The 12,726-nt window shown below is 34.1% G+C and overlaps 1 non-coding gene across 1 annotated transcript; it reads left to right on the top strand.

Moving 5' to 3' along the window:
• Positions 1-4,060: 4,060 nt before the first annotated feature.
• Positions 4,061-4,221, top strand: LOC114579818. The gene has a single exon (XR_003701001.1). It is a non-coding gene; the product is annotated as a U1 spliceosomal RNA (small nuclear RNA).
• Positions 4,222-12,726: the final 8,505 nt, after the last annotated feature.

The raw sequence follows: 12,726 nt of genomic DNA, 5'->3' as shown, positions 1-12,726 counted from the left end.
TTTTTTTTTTCGAAATTTTGTCTTTTTTTTTTTAAAGTTGTTTTTGAAAAAAGTATTTTTAAAATTGTTGCCGAGAAAGATCCTTTTAAAAGTTAAAATAGAAAATTTTAAGCTTCACACAACTCTCCTTGGCCTATTGGTTGAAAGCTTAGGCTTCCAACCAAGTGGTCCAAGGTTCGAGTCCATGTGTATGCGTTGTGTGTGTGAGTTTGCCTTAAATGGCCTAAATGTCCCAAAAAAAAAAAAAAAATTTAAGCTTCGTTTGGAACAACTTTCTTAATATTGTTATAAGCAGTTTTCTAGTAGATAATTTTCTAATTCGAGAATTTTTTTTACTAAAAAATTGCTTCATAAAACAGTCAAGAAACTGTCCCAAATGAAACCTTAAAGCTTCCGTTGACCATTGCCAAGGTAAAGCTCATCCCGTACCACAAATTTATTATTCTGTGCATAGTCCGGAGGGCGTTCAAAAACCAATAAAAATGTTCCACGTCACCCCATTGCTCGGTACCGAGCTCAGTACCCACGCTCGATACCTCTTGATACCGCTGGGTATCCAACACTTAATCGGACGGGAGAACCGTCCGATGTCTGCACAGAATAATAGCTCCTTACCAGAACTCCTCAAATTCATCAAGATCTTCTACAATTATGGCCCAGGCTTGCAACTGGCGAAAAACTGATCTTTATTATAGCAATTCTTGCAACTAGTTTCTTTTAATGGAGTAGATTTTCTTAGCTGAGTATCGTTCTGTAAGAATTGATAATATGGATGTAAAGATAGCAACTATATTTATTGTTTTGCAATAAATTTGTTTGCAATTAGTGAATATTAAGAAGCATCTCCGATTGTTTGTTCAACATAGATCATTGGAAGCAACAACAGATTCTCCACCCACAATTATGTCTTCTTCATTAAGGTTTCGTTTGGGACAGTTTTCTGATTGCTTTCTAAAATAATTTTTTAATACAAAAATTTTTAATTCAACAAAATTTTTAACTAAAATATTGTTCTAGAAAGTATCAAGAAAGATATTCCAAACAAAACGTAAGTCATACTTACTCTTTTTTAATAAATACACCTACAACCACAAGGCTGAGTATTTTTGGGACAACTTTGGACCATTACTTTTTCTTTATTTTAAGAGATTTTTGTATTAAAAAGTAGCTTTACAAATTAATAAGAAAGCTATCCCAAACGAAGCCTTAAACCTCTAGTCTATAACATGCTGCTTACACTATGATAGCATTATCTTTGTGAAATTTGTTTTAATTATCTTAGCATTAAGGATTCATTTGGGACAGCTTTCTTCCTGCTTAAAAAGCAGTAAGAAAACTGACTCAAATGAAACCCAAGTTACGAGACATGTTCCGCATGAATCATTTGAGATGGCTTGAGATGAACTGGGGAGGAAGGAAGTTTGTTAATAAATTGCCTCTGGTGATATGTTACAATACTTTTACTAGAGACATTTGACCTTCTTTGCCATTTCTAGGAGTATGAAGGATAGGGAAATTGAGATTAAGCTTTAGGAGTTTCTTGTGTGTTTGTTTTGTGAGTTTCAGGCCAAAGTGTTTCTACAACTACTTATTTTGAGTTACAGGCTATGGCAATCTTATCAAACACTTTTTAAACTTTGGCTTCTCCAGAACCGGTAAGAAGAGATTGCTTATGGACGTATGATTTCTCCTATAGTTTGAGGCACTTATTTTCTTTCTAACGTTGGGAAATTAGAATCCCAATTTATGAAGAAAAGCTTTGTAAGGCAATTTCTTTAAAGATAGAATTCCACTTTTTAATGGGACTAGAGGATTTCAGATCCATTGAGTATTGACCTTTCTCACCAAACTAAAATAGATGAATGAATAAAAGGATTTTTTTAAAAAATAATAGTTTCTAAATAGAGAAAAAGCTCAAAACAATCTCCCAATTCATCTTATATCACCAATTTATCATATTTCTGTTGGGAAGATGAGGAGTAAATGCCACAATGATGAAACAAGCAAGAAAGTAAAAGCAACGGAAAGTAAAGGACACCAGGATTTAACGGGGATAAACCAAAAATTGAGGAAGCAACATCACACCAAAAAAATCACTAAGAAAATTGAGAGAAATAAGCACAGATCTCTCTTCTCTCTCGCTCTCTCCTTGCTTTTCTTCTCACATGCACCCTTCAAAAAAACGAGAAATAAAACCATCTAGTCTGTCTTGCTGTGTTGCGGTGCCAATTTGGGGCGTTGTGCTGTTCAAGCATCTATCTTGTACCGTTGAAGCATAGTATCTAAACCGCTGCGGCGCTTTGCTAGCTATTGTTTAGCGTCGGGGCGTTGTACAAAAAAAAAATCGAATGCAACCACCTTAACCCAAGCATGGGGTAAGCACAACAAGCTTTGAGATTCAAGAAAATAGAACAATCAGATCTATCAACACGATCAGATTCCATACATACCAATTTCTTCAATTTAGCCTATTAATTATATAAAATTGATCTCAAATATTTCCTCAAATATAAATTAATTGAAGATAAAATATATAATTAATCTCAATTTACCCTCTTGATTTTATAAAATTGATTCCAATTTTATCCCAAAGGAATCATTTAGGATTGATTTTTGTAAAGTTGAGGAGCTACCTCAGAGAATCGTGATATTCTAAAATTAAATTGGCCACATGTGAATGATAAGGGATCATTTTGGGCTTCTTCCCATCTAAGCGTATCATTGATTGAATTAAAAGAGAGATCTTTTATGGATGCAGCACAAGAAAAACAGTTCATTAAAAGCTATGGTTAGCAGTCCATCATCCATCCACTCATCTTTCTATAAATTAATTAGCATCTTTATCTTTCATTAATCTACCATTTAATTTTGATAAAGAAAGGCTAAGCTACATATCTAACAAGTTTAATGAGATTAGAGCAATTGGAATTCTTGACAGTCAATAAAAAGGTTGTATTTGATATTTGCATCACCAAACTTATTCAAAATGAAATATTATGATTTATGGAAATTAAAGGATTTGGATCTTCAACTAAGGTTTCATTTGGGACAATTTTTTACTTTTAAAGCAATTTGTACTAAAAAGTTACTTTAGAAGTATGAAAATTGTCTCTAGGGGTGTCGATATTTGACACAACCCAAAAATCCGACTCGAACACGACCCAAAAATTCCGGCTTAGCTCAACCGGTTTCACAAAAGGGTTGGATTCGGGTTCTCGGATTTGACGTGTTTGAACAAACGGGTCGGGTTTTGATTGACCCAGTAACCCGATCTCAACTTGGGTTAAATCGAGACAGCGTCTGCCCATCCGCGCTGACAGTATTGCTCGTGGTCGCGTCCGCGCTGATAGCTGTTGCGTGCGTCTGCTATCGTTGTGTCCGCGCTGTCCGCCGGCACGTCTGTCTGAGATCGAGAACCCACCGTCGTCGATGTGTCTTGCCGCTGCCATCACTGAGAGCGCCGTCGAACCCACCAGGCGCCGTCGACCACAAGGTGCTGGACCGATCTCCGCCGTTCTGCATACCGTTAAAGGTCAGGTCAACTGAAAAGCCTGGCGGGTCGGATCCAGGTTCGTATTTTCTATCCGTTTGTAAAATCGAATTGGGTTCGGGTCAACCCGTATGAACCCGAGCTCTTTCAGGTTCGACCCGAAATCCGATTTTGACAACCTTTGCTGTCTCAAAAAAAACCTAAATGTTCTTTCATTTTGAATCTATAAATGGGATTAGTTTCAAAAAAATTTGAGCAGCTTGATTTTACATTAAGGACATTCAAGTGCCAACAGGAAGGCTTTTGATATGTTTATTGGTGTGGAAGAAGTTGAAAAATGATCAGCAGAACTCCAAATGATGAAACTGTTATCATATGTTGTGCAAGGAGTAATGATGCATGATTTCTCTCCTGCTAAGCTGTGGGGAACAGATTTATTGAAGTTATTTAAGAATACATGCATTGTTAAATATTTTGTTGCTTTATTGACATGCTAATTTACTTTAATGCTTATCAATATTTCTATACTTGTAAGATTATTTGGTAAACACAAGAGTTAACATTAATATTATACTTACTTGGACGGAGTCTTTACGGGTGATCAGTGATGTCTATGGCCTAGAATAGTGATCTTCAATGCACACTGAAGAGGCGCTGGTCTACCATTTGCCCAATTGACTGAGTGGATGTCTTAATTTGTGTTAGGGGATGCGAGCCTGCATGGCTCCTTAAAAAAATATAAATATTAAAATTTAATGAATTAAATATTAAAAAGCATGAAGAATAATCTTTTTGAATTTAAAAAGAAAATATTAGAAGATTTTTTTTTTTTTGTAACATACAAATATAATTTGAATTAATTTTAGCCAACATTTAAACTGGCCTAACTTGGGCTCAATATCCTAGAATATTTGAATAATATTATCTATATTAATGTATATTACAATAATATTTCACATTAAGCTTTGCATTTCAATGTTTTCAAGATTAAAGAAGGGTTTTATGTTGTTGTTGAGATGGTGCTTGTATGTTGGGTGCAAATAAGTTAAATTTGAAATATTTTAAGCATTTAATTAGCTCAACTCATTTAATAAATAAGTTAAAAATTTTTATTCATGTTGAGCTCATTTACTTATCCAATTGAAGACAATCTCTTCAAAAGCCTAAGCATATATTAAAATTTTGAAGGATTTACATACTTAACACATAAAATTATTAATTTTATATACTTACGTCAACGACATACTTGTTATTGGCAACAATCAGGAGGCAATTTCAACTATGATTAGCAAGCTCAGTGACAAATTTTCCATGAAACATCTTAGTGAAGTTCATGACTTCCTCAGTAGAAAAATTGAGCGTAATAATCAATAATATTTCTTCTCTCAAAAGCTATATGCTTAATCTATCCTACAGCAAGCTCATCTGGACCAACCCCACTTGTACGAAGCTTCCTATGGATTTTCCAACCGAACCTGTGTTATCCGATCCTACTTTATACATAAGACTAATGAGTTCTTTGCAATACTTGACTCTTACTCGACCTAATATAGCCTTCAGCGTCAACCAATTATCTAAACACATGCATAATCCTCTTACCTAACACATTTATCTTCTCAAAAAACTGCTTCGGTACATCAAAGGTATGTTGGATTACGGTATACCTATCACTAAATCTAATCTTGTTCTTTAATCTTTTTCATATGCCGACTGAGCTGGAGATCCTATCTCTCAGAAATCTACATCAGGCTATTGCCCATTTTTGGGAGACACTCTCATATCCTGGACGGTCAAAAAGCAACACACAGTTGCAAGATCTTCAATGGAGTCTGAATATTGAGCTCTGGTTGCACTTACTTCAGATATCATCTAGCTACGAAGACTTCTTACCGAGTTTGGAGTACACGAAGATCATGCACCCTATGGATAAGTATTGTTATAATACATCCGCCATAGCAATAGCCAACAACCCTGTCTTCCATGCCCGCACCAAACATATTGAGATCGATAAAAAATTCATCTGGGATCATATTCAACATAACAATGTTCATCTCCTACCAATAAGCACCATTGATAAGGTGGCCGACATCTTCACCAAATCCTATCAACACGGCAGTTTCATCAACTTCCGCTTAAACTGAATGTCGTACAAGACCCATCAGTTTGCAGGGACATATTAGAACACAAAGATATATAGTGTTTTATGTAAATATAAATATACTTATATATGTTTGTTGAGGTGACAGTCACTCATTGGCTTATATGTATTAGTGTCACTCCTCATTTCTATATATAGAGATTCCTCTGTACTCGACAGAAGAATGAAATAGTTTTACTGTTCTTCTTCTATGTGTTTTCTCTTTGGCTTGCTTATCTTCTTTATCAAGATCTTGGTTCTATTCTTCTTCTTCTTCAACAAGTCTCACACAGATGACAATATTCTCTACCTCCAAAAATAATAGTAGAGTTCAAATCATTCAAAATTTACTTTAAATTGCTCGTACATAGAGAATTAGATCGTTAACATCCTAAAATCTTTTTAATCTATAATTTAGACTTCGTTTGATATGACTTTCTTATTGCTTCTTAAAGCAGCTTTCTAGTACCAAACAAAGACTCAAGTTAACCTTAGTACTCTAAGATAATTAGCCTCTCTTGTCTCTCTTCCATACTATTTCTCATTAATCTAATTAATCAGTTCTCCTAAATTTATCAAAATTATTGCATTAAGTTATCCTTAATATATAAAAATAAATGATAATAAATGACAAGACAGCACTTTTTGTGAACCAAATAGAACAGGTCGCTGAAACCAGACTCCCACCTTTCCAGTGGTGCATTGAACTTGCTTGATTAGTTGAATCAATCATTTGCAACTCAACATGTTATTTCCCCCAACCTCTATGTCACAATCAACTTTATTTCATATTTATCGCATCAACTAATGCTGCATAGTTGAATATTTTATTAAAGGACATCTTCTATAATGGCAAGAGCATTAGATTCATATCAAGGTCATCATCAAACTTTAAAGGCTGTGATATTCATTGATTTTTAAGATATATACATATTAATATCATGTTTAATATATATTTAATTTCTATATTTTTTAATAACATATGTATCTTATATGCTTATATAAAAGCCTCATAGCTCCGTTATCGCTCAATCAACTCCTGTTCAAAATAGGAGAGATTATTCTATGCAGTGTTCGGACGTGTTCGGAGGCCAATCCGAGCGCGTCATGTCACCCAATAAACTATGCATTGGGTGACATGGCGCATCCAGATTGGCCTCCGGACGCATCCGAACACCGCACGTAACAATTTTCCCATAATTAACACCAATATTTTTTTTGGGGGGCAGTTAGGGGTTCGAACGTGAGCTGCATAGGAGGAAACAGTTTCGCTTAACCAGCGAGCTGCATGTGCGAACTCTAGACACCAATGTTCATTGTTTGCTAAGTACCCTTCTTTCAGCCATGTAATGAATTACTACTGCTGACTTGTAGCTTATGCCATGATTCAACAGTACCAACCACTTAGACTCGGATCCTTAGAGAGAGAGAGAGAGAGAGCTACAGCTCTGGACAACACTACACAGTATTCTCAGTTGGATCTTTTGCTCGTATCCTTCTACAGGTTAGGAATCTCCATCCCAATTACAAAGCACCAAACTGCAAGCAGAAAAAGGAGATCCAAATAATTTCGCTATTTGTGTGTCTCTTTGCGTTGAGCACTAACACTCGCCATGGATTATATATTTGACTGTCTTATCTTTTGTAGTGCTATGGGTCGCCTCACCACCCTCAAAGTAGAAAGCAGAAGACAAAATGCTCGAGTAGTCTAAATCATTTGATGTTAAATCACCACCTTGTGGACCAAATATTAGCCAATGTCAGTTTAATTTGGTACTCGGATGGATGAGTGACGATTATTATAACCTCTTGATAGGTACTCGTGCATTGGTAACTGCTAGCTTACGTTTCTTCTTTTCCACTTTTCCAGCTAGCACAAATCTTGTCACCGTGATCTATTTGTTGGGAGCTTTAGCTATTAAATAAGAGTTTTTGAGTTTGAGTCTTATGTTTGTGATGTGTGTGCGAATTTACTTTAGTTGGGCTAAGAAGATGTTAGGATTTAGCTAAGTCGTGGAGATTCATCAGTCACATCCTAATGCATCTCATTTGATCAGATTATTGATGTGAGGATCGTCGGAAGAATCGGACCTGCAAGAAGGGATTTTTCAATCCAGAGAACAATCACAAGCACAAAGCTTCAAAGCTTTAAAAACGAGATAATATTCATTCAATGATCCTCTCCTTGCAATATCTTGCTTGCTTATATAAGCTACTAAGAAGATTCTAGAAAACTTGTAACAAACTAGATAAGATATTCCTAAGGTATGCTATAATTATGATGTTTCACATCAATTATTTATAGAAGTACAATGATACTAAAGACTCAATTATCTAATAACCCTAACTTAACTCATACTACTTGATTTCTCATGATCATTGATGTAAAATCAAGATATTTTTCAATCTAAATGGAATATTTATTAGGTTTAGGGTTAATCTAAAGTGTCTAATAACCCAACTCATGTTTAGATCTATTCAGAAACAAATGAGTCAAGTTGAATTGCTCGTTAGTAGCTGTGTTAATGTGTCGAGTTGAGTTGTTACTTCGATTTATACTAAGCTGGAGTTATAGATCAAGCTCAGCTCAAGTGAAATATATGAGGCTAAATTTCTACTTGAATGCTTGAGCTTGACAAAACGTTCGATTTTGACTCATTTTGAAGCTCAATTGCTTATTTTGAATACAACAACAACAACAACAAGAAGCCTTTGTCGCACTACGTGGGGCTTATTTTGAACCTGGAAAAAAAATAAATAATTAGTTTGATATAAATGCCTTGTGTTAATCTATATTAATCGAGCTGGCACGATAAGTTGATTAGTCATATCAGGCCAAGCTCAAGCTCAGCTCATATAATATTTGAGTTGAAATTTACTTGTGACTCGATAAGCTTGACTAACGAGATCGTTAGGAATATTTACTGTTGTTGTGATTTAAGCTACTTTGACTCACTTAAACCTCTATCTATAAGTTCATAGTGATTATAAGAGTGGCGACTATTCTACTACAACCATTTAATTATTATTTGGCACAAAGTCGTTGGTTATTAGTAAAGTACGGCCATGAAATGACCTCCATTCGAATATTATGTTGTTAAAGTGGCAGAATAATTATGTTCGATTAATAAGTTTATCTAACTATACTAACTCTCATTGACCAGTTATTTATGCGCTATAGCCCGCATTGATATCGTTTTCACCTACTCCATCTAATCATTTGATCAGTAATATTATTAAAATTTCAAGATAATTAAGGCTGAATATCTATTTGTATTTTTTTATTTAATTATCATTTTAGTTATTCGCAGGATAATTAATGCATGATTATTAATTTTTTTAGTTTTGCTTAAACATAGAACATTATGTTAGTAAATTATGGACAAAGTTGTGATTATGAAAAGATTTTTAGGATCCTATTTTCTTAAAGTCTAACTTTATAAAAAGAAAAAAAAAATAAAAAAAATTGCTAATGATCATCTTCATCATCAAAAAAACAAATTTCTTTTTTCAAATTTATAAGTTGATGCTTCCAATATTAAAGAATTGCTAAAAATTAGACAAATAAAATACAAACTCCATAGTTGATAAATTGGTCTATATAAGATTATAAAGAAGTAGAATCTAAATAGAATCAATGACCTTTTCTTTTTTGTTGCATTTTAGGTATCCATTTTACATATTACAATTGTAAAAATAAAATAAGATTTTAAATGATATTGTTGGTGATGAATAATGATGAAGGGCAGTCAGTACAATCTCTATTCGAGAAGAAGGATGACCTAAAGTTAGCTAGTGGCACAAGTAGGGGTGTCAATATTTGACACGTTTTTTTTGATAAAATTCTTTTTAATTTAACTTTTTTTTTTTAATAAATTATCACATATTTTTCTTAGAATTTGAATAGTTTCTAAATGTACCACACTCACATATATATATTTCTTCATATCAATCTATCAAAGATATATTTTCAAATATTGCATGAAAAAATAAATTAAAATGTGAATAATCTTCAAAGTTAGTGATTTAATGCTATTCTTCAGATGGGGCATCACCATCTAAGCAACCACCAACATGCCAAACTGGCCAATTCGGCTATCTTTTAATCAGAAGCAACGAACGGCTGAGATTAAAAGGAAAATCTATAATTTTCCATTTAAAAGAGGCTCCTTCCTTAGGAATTAAATATCCAGCTGATCAACTCGTACAGAAACAACACGATTGAATGCTCTTAATATCAAGTTGAAAAGACTAAGAGAAACCACCCGAAAAGTCGCAAATTAAATAATTAATCAAAGAGTACGACAACCACTAATATATTAATTTTTATTGCAAATTAAACAAGTAAATGAGAGCTATGTAGTAACTTATAATTGATTAAACAAAAAGGTCTGGCTTCATTAGAAAGCCAAATAATTGTATTTGAGAGAAGCTAAAGCAGTGGATGAGAGGGCATGTTCCCTTGTGAAGAAGGTAACTACTCATCAAGTGCATGTAGTTGGTTTTACCAGCTAGCAGAACTAACCAATATGCAACCACCCTCAAATCTTTCAATTTCATAAAAAATTTTTGGGCTCCGAAAATTCGGACACGGCCTCCGCCCGACTGTTTGTTTTTTCTTTTTTTCGGGGGAGTTTTAACGAAAAAGGTTCCGGGGTAAATTTTGGAAGGCAGATGAACTTGTAGATAAGACACTACCTAGATATTTCGCCCTCATTTTAAGAGGATTTTTTTTATATGAGTTTTGATTTCCTATAGGCGCAAGCCCCTATAGTTAATTACCCCTTACAATCGTGAGAGAGAACTTTTGATTAAGGCTAGTCGTCAATCAGATACGTAGAGGTACGTGTTATCTGACATATAGTAGCAGCATGGGCTTAGGTTTGAGAATTTAGAAAGTTTGGATGTTTGAAAATTTGAAGGTTTTGTATTTAAAATGTAAATTTTCACCATCTTGCACTTAAAGCGGATGGTGGGGGAATGAATGATGACCCGATGAAGATCCTATGGTTCCGTCGTCCCGGGCCATCGTGGACCCTAGTCTACTTAGTCAGAGGAGGTAGTCGACTCAACTTGACAGAAGGATTCTTGTCGACAGCCATGGGTTGCTTCGTCCAAGGGAACCTTGCAGACCTGGGGTGGGTATTTGTCTAAGGGGACAATTTTAAATCCACCTGGCCTAAAGAGGGCTTTGTGCCCTATCGATCATATCTTATTGATTCATATCTCAAAGATTTGATGCCACTAAGGAGCAAAGTGGCTCTGGCCATAACCGATATTTCGTTGTGTCATTTGGCGGCAAAATCACTCGGTTAAGAGGGCCATGGGTCATAATTGTTTATCCTGCGGTGCCATTTGGCGACAAAATCACCAATTAGAGGACACGTGCCACGTCCTTATTGACAGGATATTATTTGAGAATGGATCCTAGTGATATTTTTGACTAGGCATTATCTCTATGTGAGATGAAGTCAATTTTAATTTGTCCACCCAACAAACTATTGCGGAGGGTGGATGAGTTTTTCTTTAAGTGTTCGATGGATTATTTCAATTTTAAATATTTTTTAAATTAGAATTTTGATGATTTTTGAATTTCAGAACGTGGAGTTTTGGATTTTAACGGGCATTTCAAGTATTTAGAATGGACCCTTCCGGTTAAGATTTTTATTCAACACGGCCATCATCGGGGTGTAGGAAGTCATTTCCATTTTATTTAATCTTGTTGACCATATTAACTCACCGATAGGGGATTAGTGAATTTATATTGTTATAGGCCTTGAAAGCCTAATATGAATGTATTAAGACAAATATATTGGTTATTGTAACTGTATATTTATTTGATGATTGGAATCCTGTCGACTCCTATTGATCCATATATCGGGTTTGAACTTAAATTCACTTATATATTAACCTGCGAAGCATCCATAGACGTCACATGTGTACTAATAACACGCTCGCCGGGGTCCATGCGGGTGAATGATTATACTTACCTCTTTGTATACATATGTGTATACAAGTTACGGTGCATATGCGGGGGTACTTTGAAATATTTTAGTTGTGTAGGTAACTGTCATTTGAATGCACATAACATTTCATTTGAGAGATTATATGTGCCTTCTGTCTGCTAGTACAAGTGTTGCAGATCTGGTGGCGGTTTGTAGCAGCTTCTAGATAGAATTGTTTGATGTATTGCACAAATAGACTATCATGCACTACTTGTTATTTTTTTTAGTTGAATTGTAGTGCACTAATGAATATCCTGCTTTTGGATACAGGTGAATCATAGCTTTATCACTTGATTGCAATGAGATACCTCATTATTCTGATGCAAACTTCCTTTTCTCATTCACTAGGAGGTCTTTCTAGACTTTGAAATTAACGACTGCTTCCTTGAAAAGAATACCTTTCAAACTCTTTAATGTAGTAGACTTGTTATTTTTAGATTTGTGGAGACAAAAACTATTTTCTTCCTAAGGATATGACCAAGAAGAAACTTTGAAACACTAGAAATTTTAGTTCTAATTTGTTAGACATCCCTTTCGTCCTGCTGAGAAATGCCTTTTTTGTACATCGAGTTGTCTTCATACCTGACTTACTCGTAGATCTTAAACACCATTGTCATAGCTGATACTTATACTTGTATCCACAGTGGTTCCCTTCCCATCATGCTAGAAAAAAATATGTATAGGCGGTCTGTGGGCTCGACATGCATATCGAGGTAAAAGAGATTTTTTTAATTTTAAATTAACTATAAGTTATTTTTATTATTACTAATTAATTAAAATTAATTCTAATTTAATTTTAATTAATTAAAATTAATACACAATTAATTCATTAATAATTAATATTAGTTAAACACGATTAACCTTAATTAATCATGATTAACTAAATACTAATTTTAATTAATTATTAATTGTAATTGATATTTAATTAATTATTATTAATTTATAACTAAAATTAGTTAATTAATAATAATTATAATAATAGTAATAATAATAATAATAGTATAAATAATAAAATAATAAACAAAGTAATAAATAAATAAATAAAAAGACCTCTCCCTCTCTTACTCTCTGTTTCGGCCAAGTGCAGGCCGAAG

The sequence above is a fragment of the Dendrobium catenatum genome, unplaced genomic scaffold (assembly GCF_001605985.2).
Source record: "Dendrobium catenatum unplaced genomic scaffold, ASM160598v2 fragScaff_scaffold_651, whole genome shotgun sequence".
Classification (NCBI taxonomy): domain Eukaryota; kingdom Viridiplantae; phylum Streptophyta; class Magnoliopsida; order Asparagales; family Orchidaceae; genus Dendrobium; species Dendrobium catenatum.
The sequence above is the reverse complement of the archived record's forward strand: the minus strand, read 5'-3'. Positions and strand labels throughout refer to the sequence as shown.